This window comes from Heptranchias perlo, chromosome 19 (genome assembly GCF_035084215.1).
Source record: "Heptranchias perlo isolate sHepPer1 chromosome 19, sHepPer1.hap1, whole genome shotgun sequence".
In the NCBI taxonomy this organism is placed as follows: domain Eukaryota; kingdom Metazoa; phylum Chordata; class Chondrichthyes; order Hexanchiformes; family Hexanchidae; genus Heptranchias; species Heptranchias perlo.
In genome coordinates, this window is record NC_090343.1 from 45,005,350 (window position 1) to 45,026,266 (window position 20,917).

Genomic DNA, 20,917 nt, shown 5'->3' on the forward strand with positions numbered 1-20,917 from the left:
GGTTAAACATCTCTTCCGAAAGACAGCACCTCCGATAGCAGAGCACTCCCTCAGTACTGCACTGCAGTGTCGGCCTGGATTTTGTGCTCAAGTTTCTGGAGTTGGACTTGAACCCATGACCTACTGACCTAAAGGCGGGTTGTGCTACCACTGAGCCACAGCTGACAAGTATTTTGTTAATTGTAAAGAACCTACGTACCCTACATTCTTCCTGCACTGGGAAAAAAAAACAATTCTGAAGACACAGCCCACCTTTTCTTTCACTTCATCCCTTCCCTACACCCCACCAACCCCCAGAAACCAATGCACCAAGGCTTGGTTTGAAAGAAATCACAGCTCTTGTGTCCATGCAGCTGTCACCAGCTCAGCTACCGCAGCCAACAAAGTTCAGAGTTTTTTTTTTAAAAAGAGGCCAAGTGAGGCAGTATAAATACATCCAAAGAATGTTGCTTACATGCTTTGTTTAACAGGAAATGAATAATTAATGATGCAGTAGGGAGTGCACTGGGAAGCTAGGATTGAAGACAGGAAGTGAAGTGCTTCCTGAATAGCACTTGAACAAACAGGCAAAGCCTAGAGCTAAGGAAGAGTCAAAGGCACTAGTTCCCCCGGAGACCTGTCATTCAGCTCGGAGAAAGTGCTCCACAGGTCATGTGCCCCACACTCTAGGATTCCCACCAGTACCAGCTGCAGCTCTGTAACCCACGGGGACCTCCAAGCAATTCATAAAAAGGCCACAAAAAGCAATGCAGCATGTTGGAATCTGCTGGGGGGTGGGGGGTAAAGTCTTATGTTACTGATCAGGAAGGTCTCACTGGCTATGCTGAGTTAGAGTAGAGACAAGGGCAGTGCAATTCACCTCACGGTTGGGGGGTGGGTGGAGGGAATTCAACCAGGCTTCTCACTCCCAAAACTAGAGAGAGTGTTTACGTCAGGTGAATCGAGCATCCGGCTCAGCCGCGAAGCGCCCCCATGGTCAAGCGTCTAGTTGACATGTGGCCACTTGGACAAGATACTGGGAGCGTGGCCAGCATCCAGGAAACAGGGAACAGTCTTGGTAGAACCATACACCTGGGGATCTTTATGTACTGCTCGAATCCCTGGAGCTACAGCCACCAAGACAAAATGGTTAAGCGGCCAAAATTGGTTTGAACCAATTGAGTCACAGTATTGTGGGTCGTGTTTTATGTGAAGCATTATGAAAAAGTTCAAAAAAGGCCAGCAGATAGGAAAGAAGTTACTAAAAATAGATCATGTCAGTACATGGTGTCATAAGTGCTAAAAAAAACTGCTGGATGAAAGAAAAGACTTGCATTTATATAGTGCCTTTCATGACCACAGGACATCCCAAAGAGTTTTACAGCCAATGAATCATTTTTGTAGTGTTATCACTGTTGTAATGTAGGAAACGCAGCAGCCAATTTGCATACAGCAAGGTCCCACAAACAGCAATGAGATAATGACCAGATTATTTTTTTAAAAAAATAAGTGATGTTGGCTGAGGGATAAATATTGGTCAGGACATCAGGGAGAACTCCTCTTCGAAACAGGGCCTTGGGATTTTTTACGTCCACCCGAGAGGGTAGACAGGGCCTCGGTGTAACGTCTCACCCGAAAGACGGCACCTCCGACAGTGCAGCACCACCTCAGTACTGCCCTGGAGTGTCAGCCTAGATTATGTGCTCAAGTCTCTGGAGTGGGGCAAGAATCAATGACCTTCTGACTCAGAGGTGAGAGTGCTACCAATTGAGCCATGGCTGACAAAAATGCTGGCTTCACAGAAGTCCACTCTGAAAGTGAAAGTACAAGCAAGAAAAGGATGGTTACATTGTTGATACTTTGAGCAGAGCCTGCTTACCTACACAAACGGAGTCAAACAAAGAGACTAATGGTCATGACGTACTCCTGACCAAAGCTGAAGAGGAGTTTACTGAAGTTACAGATTAATAAATATGCTGCCGAAAACTCACCATTCTGACTGAATGGTCAAAAATGGAAAAATGATTACCCCCCCACCCACAGCCCCCGCTCCCCTCAGTTTGAAGAGTACTTTCATTTAGGGACGAACCGTTCCCTCAAGATGTGATTTTGTTCAAGGGAAACAGAATCATTCTCTCTAGAAAAACTAAAGCAAAGATAACAGAAAATTTACTCCAACCGTACAGTGATTGAAGGATTGCTGAGCAAGTCTGAAGATGTTGTATACTGACCCAGTATGAAGGCTGAAATCAAAAAGGACCACATCTCAATGTGGTATTTGAAGCACACATTGCAAATCACAGATCAAGGGACCAGTGACTCACGTTCAACATTTCACATCGCAGGAGAGAGTTCAAGAGATTGTCTGATTAGACGTCCATTGTGTTGAAGGACTGTTTTATAAAATTTACTTTACAGTAAATGAATTAGCAGAGAACATCTGAAAGAATGTTTGGAATTTTTAAGAAAACATAGTTTAAGACAGAATGTTGACTCACCACCCCCCCCCCCGACTCTTTTTATATAAAAGGAATGAAGATTTAAGAACAGTACAGTTAGCAGACGTTCAGGCATCTGGGCTTCACTGCTGGAGTTACAGTACATCACAGCCATTAACTTGGTTTGAATCAGTCCTGACTCACAATGTATCACAAGCTCTGTGAAACACGAGAGAGAGAGAGAGAGAGAGAGAGAGAGAGTTTTAAGAAACACAGACCACCACATGGGGAAATCCTTCTCTGCAGAAGAAGGAGAGAGGATGTTAAAGCATCAGCCTCACAGGAATAAAAAAGCTCTGATAATATCAAATCTAGCAACTAACTTCAAATTCCCACCAACGCAGTAAGGGTGATCTACTTAAAAGGAAAGGACTTGCATTTATATAGCACCTTTCATGATGTCCCAAAACACTTTACAACTAATGACATGTAGTCACTGTTGTAATGTAGGAAAACACAGCCAATTTGTGCACAGCAAAGTCCCACAAACAGCAGTGAGATAAATGACCGGATCATCTGGGTTTTTTTTTTAAATGTTGGTTGAAGGATCAACGTTGCTCTTCTTTGAATAATACCACAGGATCTTTTCTTGAGGGGGCAGACGGGGCCTCGGTTAATGCCTTTTCCGAAGGACAGCACCTCCGACAGTGCAGCACTCCCTCAGTACTGCGCTGAAGTATCAGCCTAGTTGTTGTTGCAGATTATGTGCTCAAGTCTTTAGAGTGGAGCTTGAATCTACAACCTTCTAACGCACACAAAAATGCTACCACTGAGTCAAAGCTGACACTTAGGCTGGAATTCAAGCACATAGCTGGGGCTTTGCTTTGAATCTATATCAAGCTTTACCCAATCCAAGTCTACCTGATTTTTATTATTAATTGGAGACCTATTCAAGCAAAAAGCCCATACAGCAGAACAAGGGCAGGATCATGATGGGCCAAATGGCCTCCTTCTGTGCCTTAAATTTTCTATGATTCTATGAATACCATCAAGTTTGAAAAAACATAGGGGAGAAGACAAGGTACATCAAATTAATATTTAATGGTTAGGTAGCATCAATATTGGCTTTTAAGTGAGGTTCCTTTTATTTTTTTGGGGACTTTGTTGCTTATTTTGGCATCTTTTAGTTTGACTGGACCATATGTTTGTTCCTGATATTAGTGCACCTTAAAAAGGGGCAATTGTGCCAACCCTTGTTTGGTGACACTAGGACAAAATGGTGTCACCCTTATTGGTCATAGAATCGTAGAATGGTTACAAAACAGGAGGCCGCCATTTGGCCCATGCCAGCTCCTTATAAGAGCAATCTAGTGCGTTCCATTCCTCCACTCTTTCTCTGTCGCCATGCAAATATTTTCCCTTCAACTATTTATCCAATTCCTTTTTGAAAGCCACAATTGAATCTGCTTCCACCACCCCTTCAGGCAGCGCATTCCAGATCATAACTACTTGCCACGTTAAAAAAGTTTCTCCTCATGTCGCTTTTCATTCTTTTGTCAATCACCTTAAATCTATGTCCTCTGGCTCTCGACCCTTCCGTCAACAGGAACAGTTTCTCTATTTACTTTGTCTAAACCCTTCATGATTTTGAACACTATCAAATCTCCACTTAACCTTCGCTGCTCTAAGGAGAACAACCCCAGCTTCTCCAGTCTATCCAGGTAACTAAAGTCCCTCACCCCAGGAAACATGCTAGTAAATCTTTTCTGCACCCTCGTGAAGACCTTCACATCCTTCCTAAAGTGCGGTGCCCACAATTGGACAATACTCCAGTTGTGGTTCAACCAGTGTTTTATAAACGGGTCAACATAACTTCCTTGTTGTTGTACTCTATGCCTCTATTTATAAAGCCCAAGATCCTGTATGCTTTTTTAACCGCATTCTCAACCTGTCCTGCCACCTTCAAAGATCTGTGCTCATATACGTCCAGGTCTCTCTGTTCCTGCACCCCCTTTAGAATTGTACCATTTAGTTTATATTGCCTCTCCTCATTCTTCCTGCCAAAATGTATCACTTCGCACTTCTCTGCGTTAAATTTCATCTGCCATATGTCCGCCCATTCCACCAGCCTGTCTATGTCCTCTTGAAGTTTATTACTGTCATAAGACCATAAGAGACAGGAGCAGGCCATTCGGCCCCTCGAGTCTGCTCCGCCATTTAATGAGATCATGGCTGATCTGATTTTTACCTCAACTCCACTTTCCCGCCCCTTCCCCCATTTCCTTTGACTCCCTTGCTGCTCAAAAACTTCTCTAATTCAGCCGTGAATGTATTCAATGACTCAGCCGCTACAGCTTTTTGGGGTAAAGAATTCCAAAGATTCACGACCCTCTGGGAGAAGAAATTCCTCCTCATTTCCGTGACGTCACTCTCTGCTCTTATTGAATGGGGAAAGGGCTCCTCCACTGGAGCTCAGCACCGCTACTCACGTCTCCGCTCCACTCCGGCTTCTGTACTGATATCTGGGGCTCTGCGCCACTTCTCTTGACTAAAAAGTAATTATAATTAAATAGATAATTTAATCTGTTTTGTTTCCCCACCCCCCTCGCTTTTTTCTTTTAAATTTAGCACTTCCTTCCACCTCTACCTAATTCCCTCTCAGCAAATTCTCTCGTTCCCACTCAGTTCACGATCCACGCTGTTCACTCAGTGCTTCAGCCTGGTCCAATCAAATTAGGCCCAGTCTTGAAGCCATAGCAATTTCTGAACATATTTCCTCATCAGTAGGAATGACTGTCCTGGAGGTCTATTACAGGTATCAATCAAACTTAGAAGCTTCATGTTGACACCAAGCGACAAAAGTGAAAAATTGAGCATTAATATCCCTCATTTTAGTGAGAAAAAAAACACAAAACTGCCCATCTTCCCTTCTCAATTTTAAACTCTTAGGATGTCCCTAAACTCATGGTTAGCTATGAACCAGCATCCTCCGCTGTGAGGAGAATGGCCTTCTCAGGACAGCCAGAAAAATGACAACAGGAGGATCTGGGCAATAAAATCAGAGAGCTCGGTCACCCAGAACTACACGGACGTGCGTTGGCTGCTTAAACTGCTTTGATCCAAGATTTTATCATTTGCTGTCACTGCAGTTCTGCCCTCGTTCAGATTATCAGCAGCTTAATCTCATCTGGAGTAAGACCACCAAAACAGACTTCTGGCGGTGCAGCAAAACCAGCAGACCAGATTGTGAGCAGTGACCGCATGAGGTGCACCCGTCCAGCTCAATCCCACATAATCCACAATGATAATCGAGTCTCAGCACAAAGCACAAAGTTGATGCATTTAATCTCGTATTACTGTTTTTTTCCTCTGAGACCCAAAAAAAACGTTTTACAAAGCTTGGAGGGTGACACAGTAGTCCAGATTTTAACTCCTCCCCCACCACCGGCCTGGCAGAAACAGAGCGAGGGTGGGGGGGGAGGCAGCTAAGTGAGGGCAGTCACTTACTGATCCCGCTGCATTTCCGTCGTGTCCTGATGTTAACCTGCTCCATTGAGCAGGCGAGCGCAGAGGCCCGCAAAAGGAGGGGGGGGGGGAAAAAAAGAGAGAAAATAAGAGAAAAAAAGAGCAGGGGAGGTCCGCAGGGACTGACCCAATGTCAATGTCATCGGGTCCCTGCAATATTAGTTGGAGTCCTGAGCGGGGGGACAGTGACCATTTCCCCGTCACGGCAAACCTGCCGGGACCTGGATCATGGGCCAGAAGAGGCCCAGGCAGGTTAAGTTTAAAGCATTTTAATTTTCCTTGTGGGACAGGAGGAGCAGGAGCGCTCCTCCTAGCCTTATGAGGATGCCTTCGGCCTCCCTGGCCCCGGGCTCCCCCCAATCACCAACACAGCCCCCTCAACTGACTGCCAGGGACCATTCCCACTGGTTCCCAGCTGTGGCCTCTTGCCACCGAATTCCCGCTCCACCCTGCTGGCCAGGTTCGGGCGGGACTCCAGGAAATACATCTGTGCATGAAAGGATTCCAGTTTTAAAAATTTCCTTCTTTGAAGCGAAAGCAATATCTTTGAAGTGATCAGAGAAACAAAATGTTGTGTCACACCTTAGTAAGAGAGAATTGCTTGCAACAGTTGTACTTTCTTTTTTTTGGGGGGGGGGGGGGGGGGGGGGGGGTCTTTCCCCCGTCTCCCCTAGACTATCCGAACACAACTATCGGAAGTTACAGGTTAGTCTGCGGAACGCCACAGCCGTTAACATTTTAATTTCCGTCGTTCCATCTCCCAAAGAGAACCTTTATTCCCTAACTCATGAACAAACTATGCTGCTTCTTTACCACAGATGCCCCCCCCACCCCCGAGTTCTATACTCAGCAAAGGAACAGCCTCCATTACTATTATTTTGAAACTCTACGAGGTAGAGTTAACCATGGCTCAGTGGGGAGTGCTCTTCGCCTCCGAATGAGAAGGTTGTGGGTTCAAGTCCCACACCAGAGAATTGAGCACAAAAATCTAGGCTAACACTCCAGTGCAGTAGTGAGGGAGTGCTGCACTATCAGTGGTGCCATCTTTCAGATGAGACATTAAACCAAGGCCCTGTCTGCCCTCAGGTGGGCCGAAAGGATCCCATGGCACTATTTCAAAGAAGAGCAGGGGAGCTCTCCCCGGTGTCCTGACCAATATTTATCCTTCAACTAACATCACAAACAGATCTCATTGCTGTGCGCAAATTGGCTGCGGCGTTTCCTACATTACAACAGTGACTACTCTTCAAAAGTACTTAATTGGCTGTAAAGCACTTTGGAACGTCCTGAGGTCGTGAAAGGTGCTATACGAATACAAGTCTTGCCTCCCTCCCTCCTCACCCAAGAGGGTCCTGAAGAATGTCACTTGTGAGAACAGTTTTCTAACTTTGGCAGGATAATCTCACCAGTGTTTGTGTTTCGTGAAAGCACCATAGTGTCAGGTGACCATACTGCAGTAATCACAACAATCACGTGTTTACATGCTGAGATTGCGCTTTTAAAACATACAGGAAAACAAAAAGGCATAAAAAAGTTCTATTTTCGTCACACTTGGTTACCATGGAAACAATTCAAGCCAGCAGCACGGATGTTATAATGGATCAGCAAGGTGTTTAACCCAAACCTGGCATGGGAGGGAGACAGATGGGATCAGGGCCAGAGTTTCACAGGAAGTCACGAGAGTCTGGGTCTGGGTCTGGGTCTGTCAGAACACGACCAATCGCCAGGCCCAGCAACATGCAAGGCGGAGACGATGAGCTAATTATATTCTTGGCCCTTTGCCCAATATTAGTTCAACACATTCGTCATTCACAGGCCTTTCATCTGTCCATCTGCAGTACCTGTCTAATTCTGTGGCCAGTTAAATGGGTTGGATTGGATTACAATTTTTCATGCAGGGTGAATTCTCAGTATTGTGCAGTATAATGTAGATGGACAGGGACTAATCAATAAATAAGGCAAGGAGCAAAGGGGTTGGGGTGAGGGAAGGAAATGGGTGGTGGAACTCATCCAGAGAGTGGGGACAATCACAAGTCCGATTCTTGCTCTGCTCAATTCCCAATCGAGCCAGAGCTTGCAGTATCTCTCTGCAAAGAAAAAGGGGAGAATTGGAAGGAGTCGCATTGGTTTGCTCTGGGTCCTACTGGTAGCTGGTCACGAAACATACTTCCAACAATCTGCTAGCTGGCAGAATGCCTGCCCCTTCATTAGCAAAGGTGCCAGCCGTGGCTCAGTGGTTGGCATTCTCACCTCCAAGTCAGAAGGTTGTGGGTTCAAGTCCCACTCCAGAGATTTGAGCACATAATTCAGGCTGACACTCCAGTGCAGTACTGAGTGAGTGCTGCATTGTCGGAGGTGCTGTCTTTCGGACAAGACGTTAATCAGAGGCTCCCTCTACCCTCTGAGGTAGATGTAAAAGATCACACCGCACTATTTGAAGAGCAGGGGAGATTTCCCCCAGCATCCTAGCCAATATTTATCCCTAAACCAACAATCACTATAAAACAAATTATCGGATCATCATCATATTGCTGTTTGTGGGACCTTGCTGTGTGCAAACCGACTGCCAGGTTTCTCTAGATTACAATGGCAACCACACTTCAAACGTACTATAAAGGTGCTTTGGGACGTCGAGGTCATGAAAGACGCTAATATAAATGCAAGTTCTTACTTTCGTTCAAAAGATGCCTTGGTCATGAAGGGGAAGATAGGGGACAAGTTAATAAAGCAGCAAATCTCATTCTTTATTTCTTGAAGAAAGGTTTAAAAAAAAACTTAATGTTGGAAGACACGATTTGTGATCATTCTCCCAAGATGGAGGTGTAGATATTGCCACTCAATGTGCTCCAGGTCAGAAAAATAAATCACATTTTAAAAAAAAAAATTCGTTCATGGGATGTGGGCGTCGCTGGCGCGGCCGGCATTTATTGCCCATCCCTAATTGCCCTTGAGAAGGTGGTGGTGAGCCGCCATCTTGAACCGCTGCAGTCCGTGTGGTGAAGGTTCTCCCACAGTGCTGTTAGGAAGGGAGCTCCAGGATTTTGACCCAGCGATGATATATTTCCAAGTCGGGATGGTGTGTGACTTGGAGGGGAACGTGCAGGTGGTGGTGTTCCCATGTGTCTGCTGTCCTTGTCCTTCTAGGAGGTAGAGGTCGCGGGTTTGGGAGATGCTGTCGAAGAAGTCTTGGCGAGTTGCTGCAGTGCATCCTGTGGATGGTGCACACTGCAGCCACAGTGCGCCAGTGGTGAAGAGAGTGAATGTTTAGGGTGGTGGATGGGGTGCCAATCAAGCGGGCTGCTTTGTCCTGGATGGTGTCGAGCTCAGAGTGTTGTTGGAGCTACACTCATCCAGGCAAGTAGAGAATATTCCATGACACTCCTGACTTGTTCCTTGTAGATGATGGAAAGACTTTGGGGAGGCAGGAGGTGAGTCACTCGCTGCAGAATACCCATCCTCTGAACTGCTCTTGTAGCCACAGTATTTATATGGCTGGTCCAGTTAAGTTTCTGGTCAATGGTGACCCCCAGGATGTTGATGGTGGGGGATTCGGTGATGGTAATGTTGTTGAATGTCAAGGGGGGGTGGTTAGACTCTCTCTTGTTGGAGATGGTCATTGCCTGGCACTTATCAGCCCAAGCCTGGATGTTGTCCAGGTCTTGCCGCATACCGGCTCGGATTGCTTCATTATTTGAGGGGTTGCGAATGGAACTGAACACTGCAATCATCAGCAAACATCCCCATTTCTGACCTTATGATGGAGAGAAGGTCATTGATGAAGCAGCTGAAGATGGTTGGGCCTAGGACACTGCCCTGAGGAACTCCTGCAGCAATGTCCTGGGGCTGAGATGATTGGCCTCCAACAACCACTACCATCTTCCTTTCTGCTAGGTATGACTCCAGCCACTGGAGAGTTTTCCCCGATTCCCACTGATTTCAGTTTTACTGGGGCTCCTTGGTGCCACACTCGGTCAAATGCTGCCTTGATGTCAAGGGCAGTAACTCTCACCTCACCTCTGGAATTCAGCTCTTTTGTCTATGTTTGGACCAAGGCTGTAATGAGGTCTGGAGCCGAGTGGTCCTGGTGGAACCCAAACTGAGCATCGGTGAGCAGGTTATTGGTGAGTAAGTGCCGCTTGATAGCAGTGTCGATGACACCTTCCATCACTTTGCTGATGATTGAGAGTAGACTGATGGGGTGGTAATTGGCTGGATTGGATTTGTCCTTCTTTTTGTGGACAGGACATACCTGGGCAATTTTCCACATTGTCGGGTAGATGCCAGTGTTGTAGCTGTACTGGAACAGCTTAGCTAGAGGCGCAGCTAGTTCTGGAGCACAAGTCTTCAGCACTACAGCCGGGATGTTGTCAGGGCCCATAGCCTTTGCTGTATTCAGTGCACTCAGCTGTTTCTTGAGATCACGTGGAGTGAATCGAATTGGCTGAAGACTGGCTCCTGTGATGGTGGGGATATCAGGAGGAGGCAGAGATGGATCATCCACTCAGCACCTCTGGCTGAAGATGGTTGCAAACGCTTCAGCCTCGTCTTTTGCACTCACGTGCTGGACTCCACCATCATTGATGATGGGGATGTTTAATAGATCCTCCTCCTCCCGTTAGTTGTTTAATTGTCCACCACCATTCACGACTGGATGTGGCAGGACTGCAGAGCTTTGATCTGATCCGTTGGTTGTGGAATCGCTTAGCTCTGTCTATAGCATGTTGCTTCCGCTGTTTAGCATGCATGTAGTCCTGAGTTGTAGCTTCACCAGGTTGGCACCTCATTTTTAGGTACGCCTGGTGCTGCTCCTGGCATGCTCTTCTACACTCCTCATTGAACCAGGGTTGATCCCCTAGCTTGTTGGTGATGGTAGAGTGAGGAATATGCCAGGCCATGAGGTTACAGATTGTACTGGAATACAATTCTGATGCTGCTGATGGCCCACAGCACCTCATGGATGCCCAGTTTTGAGCTGCTAGATCTGTTCTAAATCTATCCCATTTAGCACGGTGGTAGTGACACACAACACATTGTATGGTATCCTCACTGCGAAGACAGGACTGTGTGGTGGTCACTCCTACCAGTACTGTCATGGACAGATGCATCTGCGACAGGTAGATTGGTGAGGACAAGGTCAAGTAAATGTTTCCCCTCGTGTTGGTTCGCTCACCACCTGCCGCAGGCCCAGTCTAGCAGCTATGTCCTTCAGGACTCGGCCAGCTCGGTCAGTAGTGGTGCTACATTGAAGTCCCCCACCCAGAGTACATTCTGTGCCCTTGCTACCCTCAGTGCTTCCTCCAAGTGGTGTTCAACATGGAGGAGGACTGAGGGAGGGCGGTTTCCTTGCCCATGTTTGACCTGATGCCATGAGATTTCTTGGGGGCCAGAGTCAATGTTGAGGACTCCCAGGGTCACTCCCTCCTGACTGTATATCACTGTACCGCCACCTCTGGTGGGTCTGTCCTGCCGGTGGGACAGGACATACTCAGGGATGGTGATGGAAGAGTCTGGGATGTTGACTGAAACGTATAATTCTGAGAGTATGGCTATGTCAGGCTGTTGCTTGACTAGTCTGTGAGACAGCTCTCCCAATTTTGGCACAAGTCCCCAGATGTTAGTAAGGAGGACTTTGCAGGGTCGACTGGGTTTGGTTTGCCATTGTTGTGTCCAGTGCCTAGTGGTCCGACCGGTTTTATTCTTTGACTTTTTTTTTAAGCGAGATTTTACAACTGAGTGGCTTGCTAGGCCATTTCAGAGGGCAATTAAGAATCAACCACATTGCTGTGGGTCTGGAGTCACATGTAGGCCAGACCAGGTAAGGATGACAGGTTTCCTTCCCTAAAGGACATTTGTGAACCAGATGAGTTTTTATGACAATCCGGTAGTTTCATGGCCACCATTACTGATACTAGTATTTTAATTCCAGATTTTATTTAATTAATTGAATTTATGGAGAACACTTAAAAAAAGAAATTTATTGGACATTTTCAGATTGCTTTGTCTGTGGGGACACGTAGAATGGAGAGAGAGCGCGAGAGATGATTGAAAAGGACAGAAATTAAAGTGATATTTCACAGATGTTGAGCGAGAATGATGCTTCAGGGAAGTGGGGGCAGTGAGTCGTTGATCTATAGGGGGGGTGGGTGAAGAAGAGTCTGTCTGAAGTTAGCTGACCCGAATGAGAACAAACACATGCACGCACACTATTTACAGAGCAGTGGACACCCAGTACACAGCCACGTGTTATTTTTGAACAAGTGTGCATAATTTGTACACTAAGTGGACTGTTGCTGGTTATATTTAGAGACATGTATGTGCTCCATTTATAGTTTGCCACTATAGGAAGAATTCAATAATTTGGGCGAGGAAGTGCGATGAACAGCTCACTGAGCTAATCAAAGTCCTACTTCATTATCTGAAGTCACACTGCAAACAACTTTATACTGCCCGTGATGCTGCAGGTCTGATGGGCTGAACAGCCTGTTCGAGTGCTGCAACTATGGTCATATGTTCCACAAATGCATGACGACATTTGCAACATGCTTCAGTGTGAAATATAGCTACAGAAATCTAACCTGCACACAGCGGCAATTCAGATATACACACGCAGAGCTTAAGTGAGCCCAGTAGGAGTACTCCTCATCAAGACGTGCTGCCATTACCTTGGCAACCTCACCAACTCATTATTTTCAATGCCGTCTGCAGCCAGCTGAAAGAACAGCACTTGGAACAACAAGTCCCTGGCATTTCCAGCTGCTGTTAGTGTACGGGAGGTGAATGATTAAAGGAACAAATTTAATTTAGGACCCTACACGTAGTTCTGTACGATTACGCTCTATACATTAGTCTCAAGTCAAATTGAAACCTACAGTGCGCCGATTTTTGTGGAGGACTAGGTTTATAGCCCTTGTGTTTTATTTTTTCCATTCTACTCAATTTTGTCTCTTGACTGGTAAACCTGAGTAACCTGACAGGAGGAGGTCAGTACGCACTGGGATCGGCCTGCTACTCACCTGCCAGGATTTGGGTATCAAGTAGGCCACAGCCAAGCCCTATGCATGGAAGTGATTTATTTCCTTCCTAAAGCTCTCTCACGTGTTATGATGAACATTTTAACAATCTAACTGATCTCAGCAGCTTTACTAGTGCTTCCATTGACCAATCTCACTAGTCCACGTGATCTTTCTTTGCGATTGTCGGTTTCAGCTTTTAGCATTTAGTCATTTAGAGACTGCCGCAGTATGAGTGAACAAAACAAAGTGAAATACCATTGAAAAAGGCAGCCCAAACCTCACAATGGGTCAGCCAACATCACGCAGAGATGGAGGGATGGTTTCCTAACCTTGATGTCAGTCATATAGAAATAAGACTGGACAGTCTAATATTGACCCTTTGAGATGCCTCTTCTGGCCTGAAGAAACAAGATGGCTGTCTTCTTCTCAGCCCCAGAAAGGGAAGGTCTCAGTTGAAAAATCTCAGGGCAACGTGCATCCCTTTGACTGATTCTTGCCATGATTCTCACAATGACAGCTATAATGGGTAAATGATGAATGAGTGAATAATGAGTTGTGGGTTACTGATCTATGTCACCGTCATGCTTGAAACAGTACGGCCATCCTGTTTGTAGTCTGGTCAAACCAGATTGTAAGTGCGTGCTAATGGAACAATTATTTTGTTCTTTTTAAAAAAACTGATTACCTTCAAAGTAAAAAGGACCAGGGCCCTCGGTGCAGGATTCCACCTAGGCTGAGAAGAGTCAGAAAGAAGGTGGTGAATCAAGATGGAGTGATTAGGTGATGCCAAGCTTTGGTTTTAAAAAGCCTGAAGGTAGTGGAAGGAAGGAAAGACTGAGGGATATAAGGAGCTCCAGTACTGATTCAACCTTGAAGGAGATTGTCGTAGATCACTAATACGGGCAGTGTTTCATTGAGAGAACAAAATGTCAAACTCACCTTCACGAGCTGCCAAGGATACCGCATCCAGAACAAAAGCCAAGCCCCAAAAAAGGTTCTCTTCACTTTCTACAGAAGACAACACAAAACAGGCATTATGTATAAATGTTAACGAGTACAGAGAAAAATCTTTGCAGCGTCAGAATTATTCCAATATCATCACTCGCACTGCAGCAATGAGCGACTGGTATCTTTAGGCACAGAAATATGATCCTTCTGTAATACCCATTCTGCATGCAGAGGGCCGAGGTTAGGCTGCTGCATTTCAGTGAGGCAGTGCTCAAAGAAGTCAGCAAGCAGCACACCTGCTAGGATCTGGGTCATTTAATTTACAATTTAAAGAGCACCATCTTAATAAAAAAAAATGTTTGCACACATTCTTGGAATCTGTTTAACAGCACCCAATGAAATCAATTGCATCAAAATACCTTAAAACATCACCTATGAAATTGTGATGAGCTCCTCACTGTTCCCCCCACCCACCACCCGCCCCCCACCCACAATTCTATTGGGCTGGGGTTTCATGTATTCTACTTTGCATAAATCTTCATAGAATCATGCAGCACTGAAGGAGGCCATTCAGCCCATTGTACCTGTGCCAGCTCTTTGAAAGAGCTACCCCATCAGTCCCACTCCCCCTGCTCTTTCCCCATAGCCCTGTAAATTTTTCCTTTTCAAGTATATCCAGTTCCCTTTGGAATCTGCTTCCACCACCCTTTCAGGCAGTGCAGTCCAGATCATAACTCACTACCTAAAAAAAAATTCCCCTCATCTTCCCACTGTCTTCTTTTTGCCAATTATCTTAAATCTGTGCCCTTTGGTCACTGACTCTCCTGCCAGTGGAAACAGCTTCTCCTTATTTACTCCATCAAAACCCTTCATAATTTTGAACAACTCTATTAAATCTCCCGTTAAATTTCTCTGCTCCAAGGAGAACAATCCCAGCTTCCCTAGTCTAGCAGATATGCTCCCGATATCTGGTGCTCTCTGTCTGGACTGCACCCTGGCATCAAATGACATTAACCTTTCGAATCACTTGGTTCATTTAGATCCACCAACTTAACACAGATCGGATATATATGTAAAAACTTATATGGGAGTGTAATTCCCTTTGAGAACATGACAGTTTCTTTCCGCTGGCTAAGGGTCCAGGCCTTTGAGTGTGGAGACAAAAAGGAGAACAGTTGGCCCTTCAAATCCAAATATAATAGACTCTGAAAAGCTGGGAGCTCCATTTCCATAGACTCAACAATTATTGGCTTTATTATTAATAATGCAAGTTATTGGCCAATAATAATGTGACCTCTCCAGCACATCCTGGTGTAAATATAACCAATGGCATCCATTGGAATCCCTCTAACCTGCGGGCACTAGAGGACACGTGCTGCATTATGATCTCAGAATTATTTAGAGAGATTATAGTTTATACGGACAACATTTTCCTGAATGCTTCTGGGGCTCTCCCAAGGGAATGAAATGGGGGGAGTGGGAAGATGCCACTAAAAATGGACATCAAGGTTGGTATGCAAATGGTTATGCCTCATGGCATCTCGATGGTTAACAGTGTCACACCTGCTTCCAAATTATGATTAGGATTGATACAAAACGTTGGCTATCTTTGGTAATGGGGTGGGGGGGGGGGGGGCTCAGTATATGCTGAGATGTTATAAATTGGGCATTGATGTAAATTAATGATATCATAGTAGGTACAGCACAGGAGGAGGCCATTCGGCACATCGTGCCTGTGCTGGCTCTTTGAAAGAGCTATCCATTTAGTCCCATTCCCCTACTCTTTCTCCACTGCCACGTAAATTTTCCCCTTTCAAGTACTTATTCAATTCACTTTTGAAAATTACTATTGAATCTGCTTCCACCACCCTTTCAGGCAGTGCATTTCAGATCATTACAAGTTGCTGCGTAAAAAATGTTTCCTCATATCACCTCTGGCTCTTTTGCCGATCATCTTAAATCTGTGCCCTCTTTGTTGCAGACAGTACGACAGTGATGCCTTCCCGGAAGGAACCAGTTCTGCCTCTTTCAAGGACGATAACTAACCTTCTAGACTTCCCACTGCAACCCGAGAAATCTCAGAGCAACCTGTAGCTCACCTGCACTGGACTTGCGTTGTTAAATCTGGATTCTGTTCCAAGCAAAACTATTCACTGCTGCCATATCAGAATTTTAATTATTTTTCCCCCCCTCCACATAGTCAAGCTCTTGGAAATGCACCAATCTCAGTATGTTAAAGCTGTTGTGGACACAGGCCCAGATACTAACTAGTAATCGAAGATTACATTGTAATTACTAGACAGGGAAAGAGGAGAAAGGTGGGAGAAAGATATGCTCTGTTTGCTATTTGTAGTGAAATTGTAAGTACTTTCTATATACAACAACTTGGATTTATATAGTGGTGTTAACATAGTAAAACATCCCAAGGAGCTTCACAGGACAGTTATCAATCAAAATTGGACACCAAGCCACAAAGGAGATATTAGCACAGGTGGAGAGGTTTAGGGAGGGAATTGCAGAGCTTAGTGCCTAAGCAGCTGAAGGCACGGCGTCCAATGGTGGAGTGATTAAAATCGGGGATGTGCAAGAGGCTAGAATTAAAAGAGCGCAGAGATCTCGGAGGGTTGCAGGGCTGGAGGAAGTTACAGAGATAGGGAGGGGCAAGGCCATGGAAGGAATTGAAAACAAGGATGAGAATTTTAAGTGCGCTTCCGATTTTTTTTGTAAAAAAAGACACTACGAAGAGTAAATCTTTAAGGACATTAAAATTCTGACCACACAGGCTGCCAGACTTTGGCTGGTAGGCCCAGGCCATTTCTCTCCAACAATCACAAATGAGATTGTAGCCAAGGCACTGCTAGGTAGTTTGAAAATTACTTCACACAATGAAGACCCTATAATAAGTTGGACTTACATTGACTTGCATCTCCTGATAACTTGTGCCATTGGGGTGTATTAGTTGTGGTGGTGGCAGCATTGATTTGGGAAAAGACACTGACAGTATAGAGTAGCCATTTTAGCCGGGGGGAGAAAATCCATCAATTGACCCGTGGTGATGAATGTCTCCAACTCAAAACTAATTTGCTCATGGCTGGCTGCCTGAGTCATTCAGGGGATATGAAAACTGCAGCTTCTTCTGAGAAAATTACTTCATGCCCAAGGCACCATGAAAAAAAGTTCTTTTTTAGACACATCCTGTGATTGCGTGTCATCAATTTGAAACAGTCAGATTATCTGAACTACTTCTCTTTATACAATTATATGCAGGGCTGGTCATAGCAACAATTACATTTTTATTTTTAAAAAAGTGCAACTGGAGAAGTCAGAGATAAGAAAGGGCCATTTGGCTCATTGAAGTATAAATCCTGGAATTTTGCCCTCATCAAGTTGGAGGATCTCAGTGCAGGAAATGCAACACTTCTCTTTCTGAGGAACCTATGTCACCATCAAGCACCCCCAGGTCAAGGTATTGCAAGGCTGGATTCACAGTGAAGCTCCCTTTATTCTATTACACCAAGGCATCACAGCTGAGGTTACCATGTATTCCTGGAGGTTTCATCTCATGACCTGTCCCCACACTCCCGCCATTGGTCACCTAACACGTCCATCCTCACAGCGCACCGCCTTCGCACGTCAATTGGAAAGCGAACAGACACTTCATTACCCAATTGGATGATTCTTGACTGTCAGTCAAATAGCCTTTTTTATAACTAATAAAGAGAAATGTTCAAAGAAAATGGAAAAAAGAGTGTTTTTTTAATGTCCCTATGATTTTTCTCCCGGGTCGCTCAGAGCAGTGTCCAGTTCCTGCAGACTCCAGACCAATCCTGGAGGGTTGGCAACAATAGTCACAGCCCCAATCCCTACTGCATTTTCTCCATTTCCCACACCAGGCATCCCGTGGCCTCTCCAAGTCAGATCTGCCAGCTTATGCTGAAGTCAGGATTGGTTTTGCACAGATGGCCTCAGGACATTAAGAAATGAATGATCAGTTTGTGTTGAACTCTCACCCCCAGCATACACAGAAGGCTTTCACCCCACTAATCTGGACTGCATTTGAGCCCTAATTGCAGAGGTGAAAGGTCACTGCCTGACCCATTGTATCCAGCCCCTGTGTACTCTGTCTTCTTAAAAATCAGTTATAATTTCAGGAGGAGTGGCACTTTAAATAAACCAGAACGCGGGATTATGTTTTGATATTATAAAGCCTCTCCAAATCGCTCACTCGCCAAGATTAGAAATATCCTGGGGGAAAGTAAGGGCACTCCCACACTTACAAAAATCATCATGTGAAAAACATTTTTAATTAACTTTTATCTGGGGATGCAGTCAGATATAGAATTACAAACACTACAGCCACAAATCTAGAGACTCACTTTCAGTTTGTCTTTTTTTAAATACAGTGGGTGGGGGGGGGCACTATGAACATAAATAGATGTTATAAGTACTAATTAAAATTTGGTATCATGAATTGAAAAAAAAACATATTTTCTAAGAAAGTGGGTGTTAAGTACATATTCTCATGATAGTGTTGATCTTGGCTACATTCTTTGAAAAGAATATTTATTCTCTGGAGCCTACAATCGCCAGCCCTCCAAAATTGTCCTGCAGTCTCCAGGAATTAAAGTTTAATGTTCAGGATACTCTGCTGGCAGCAACACAGGAGAAAAATTATTGGGGCATTAAAAAAAAATCTTTCAACACTTTTGTATATTAGTTATAAAAATGTTGGAGATGGGAAAGAAGAGGCTGTTTGACTGACAGTCAAGAATCATCCAATTGGGTAAAGAGTCCAATTGAAGTGGAAAAGTGTTGCACCATGAGAATGGACATGTCAGGTGACCAATGGTGGGGGGGGGGGGGTGGGGGGTGGGGGTGGGGGTGGGGGAAGAAGAGCAGATACATGGGGGCAGGGCAGTTGGAGAGGAAGTCATGCAATGAAATCTCCAGAAATACATCCTGCCAGAAATACTGAAGGCTTAGTAGGTAAGGGCCTATAGGTATAGGCACTGTCTGGTGCAGTACCACTCCATACAGACCAGAATGTCACAGGCTGTGTATTAATTGGCTGATTTCAGCCAGTTGGAGCATTTCAAGTGGCCTCAGTGCCCTTGGCCTATTGGGGGGGGGGTGGAAAAGGGGGAATATTAAAAATAAGATTAGGCCATAGCTGCTATCCAGCAACCCTATTGACAAGTGCAGGTGACAAGTCCAGGCTCAGCTATGATCCCCTCACCTTCAAATAGCCTGCTGACATTCAATGTCATTGAAGAAGAGTCACTGGAGGATGGCCAGTGCCCCTGGCAAACACCCTCAGATTCTCCTTGTTGTGTTTCTATGGTGACAAGATGAGCAAGCAACCAGTTTCTAGACTGGTGATATCATCTTTTGTGAGGTATGTCATACCTACTCAAGAGGTATGTCATCCTATCCAATTCCAGCACCCCCCCAGCCTCCACTCAATGTGGCTCAGACTGGAATCTGAACCAAGCTAGGGCAAATTAGCCCTTTCCCGCCTCCTTTGTGACTACATGTCAGTGGAACACACAATGCCAGTGTGCAATGCCTGGAAATAACAAATTTCCAAATTAACTCACGGTTATAGTTTGCAAATAGAAATAAAGAGGGTCATTTAACTTATCTCTGTAACCTCTTCCAACCTTACAACCCTCAAATCTCTGCGCTCCATCAATTCTGGCCTCTTGCGCATCTTCGAGGTCCTTTGCTCCACTATCCGTGGCCATGCCTTCAGCCGGCTAGGCCCTAAGCTCTGGAATTCCCTCCCTAAACCTCTCCGCCTGTCCCTCTTCCTTTAAGACGCTCCTTAAAGCCTACCTCTTTGACCAAGCTTTTGGTCACCTATACTAATGGCCCAGAATTTGCTGGGACAGGGCATCTCACGACGTGCCCAGTCAGTTAGACTTGTTCCTGCATCCTTCAGCTCAAAAATGTTTTGCACAAAAAGTTACTGGAAGTGCGAGCTGATAACCGTACGATGAGGGCAATGGGACATCTGGGACCTTGGTGAACAACGGGGCCACCATTGTATCTCCTTAACCAATTAGATGAAAGGACTGAGAAATAAAGAGGAAGGACTGAGAAGGAGGGTGAATTAGAGTGGGTGAATTCAATGTCAAATCAGGTGCAGAAGAGAAATAAAAAGAGGGAAAGATTGAATTAAGTGAGAAAAAAGGAAAAAGAAAAAAAAATTAATTTAAAAATTGATATTTTTAAAATGTCCCAACAACAATTCACAACCTGATGGAATGAGACTCCACAAGTAACTGTTCACTTTCAGGGCAAGGGAGGTTGACTGGCAGTCACTAACAATTATCATGTTGTTAAATATAGGGTACGGTAGCGTAGTGGTTATGTTACTGGGCTAGTAATCCAGAGGCCTGGACTAAAATCCAGAGTCACGAGTTCAAATCCCGGCAGCTGGCGAATTTAAATTCAATTAATTAAATAAAAAATCTAGAATTAAAATACTAGTATCAGTAATGATGGCCATGAAACTACCGGATTGTCGTAAAAACCCATCTGGTTCACTAATGTCCTTTAGGGAAGGAAACCTGCCGTCCTTACCCGGTCTGGCCTATATGTGACTCCAGACCCACAGCAATGTGGTTGATTCTTAATTGCCCTCTGAAATGGCCTAGCAAGCCACTCAGTTGTAAAAATCTCGCTAGGGATGGGCAATAAATGTCGGCCTTGCCAACGACGCCCACATCCCGTGAACGAATAAAAAAAGGGTACTTACGCTGTTAATTACTAGACTTGACTTTCTGTAGTGAGTTTAGTGGGCAATTAACATGCTATTGTAGCAACTTCATGAAAATCACGGGGAAGTTAAGGGCAAGATGCTGCGTAGCTAACAGCAGAGCGGTACAACTTGCTGGCCAATTTGCACATTAATAACAGCGTGCATAGTTCACATGCTGTTATTTTTTCAGCAAAGAGCTGGACCATAATCTCCTTATGTGGCTTGGTGTCAATTTTTGTCTGATAACGCTC

General features: G+C 45.0%; 1 protein-coding gene across 2 annotated transcripts in view; it reads right to left on the bottom strand.

Moving 5' to 3' along the window:
* Positions 1–20,917, bottom strand: part of LOC137335336 (engulfment and cell motility protein 2) — a 145,884-nt gene that overhangs the window by 117,253 nt on the left and 7,714 nt on the right. For both annotated transcript variants that reach the window (XM_068000665.1, XM_068000664.1), the window contains exon 2: positions 13,895–13,963. The gene's annotated coding sequence lies outside the window, so the exon portion shown is untranslated. The remainder of the gene's footprint in view (positions 1–13,894; positions 13,964–20,917) is intronic.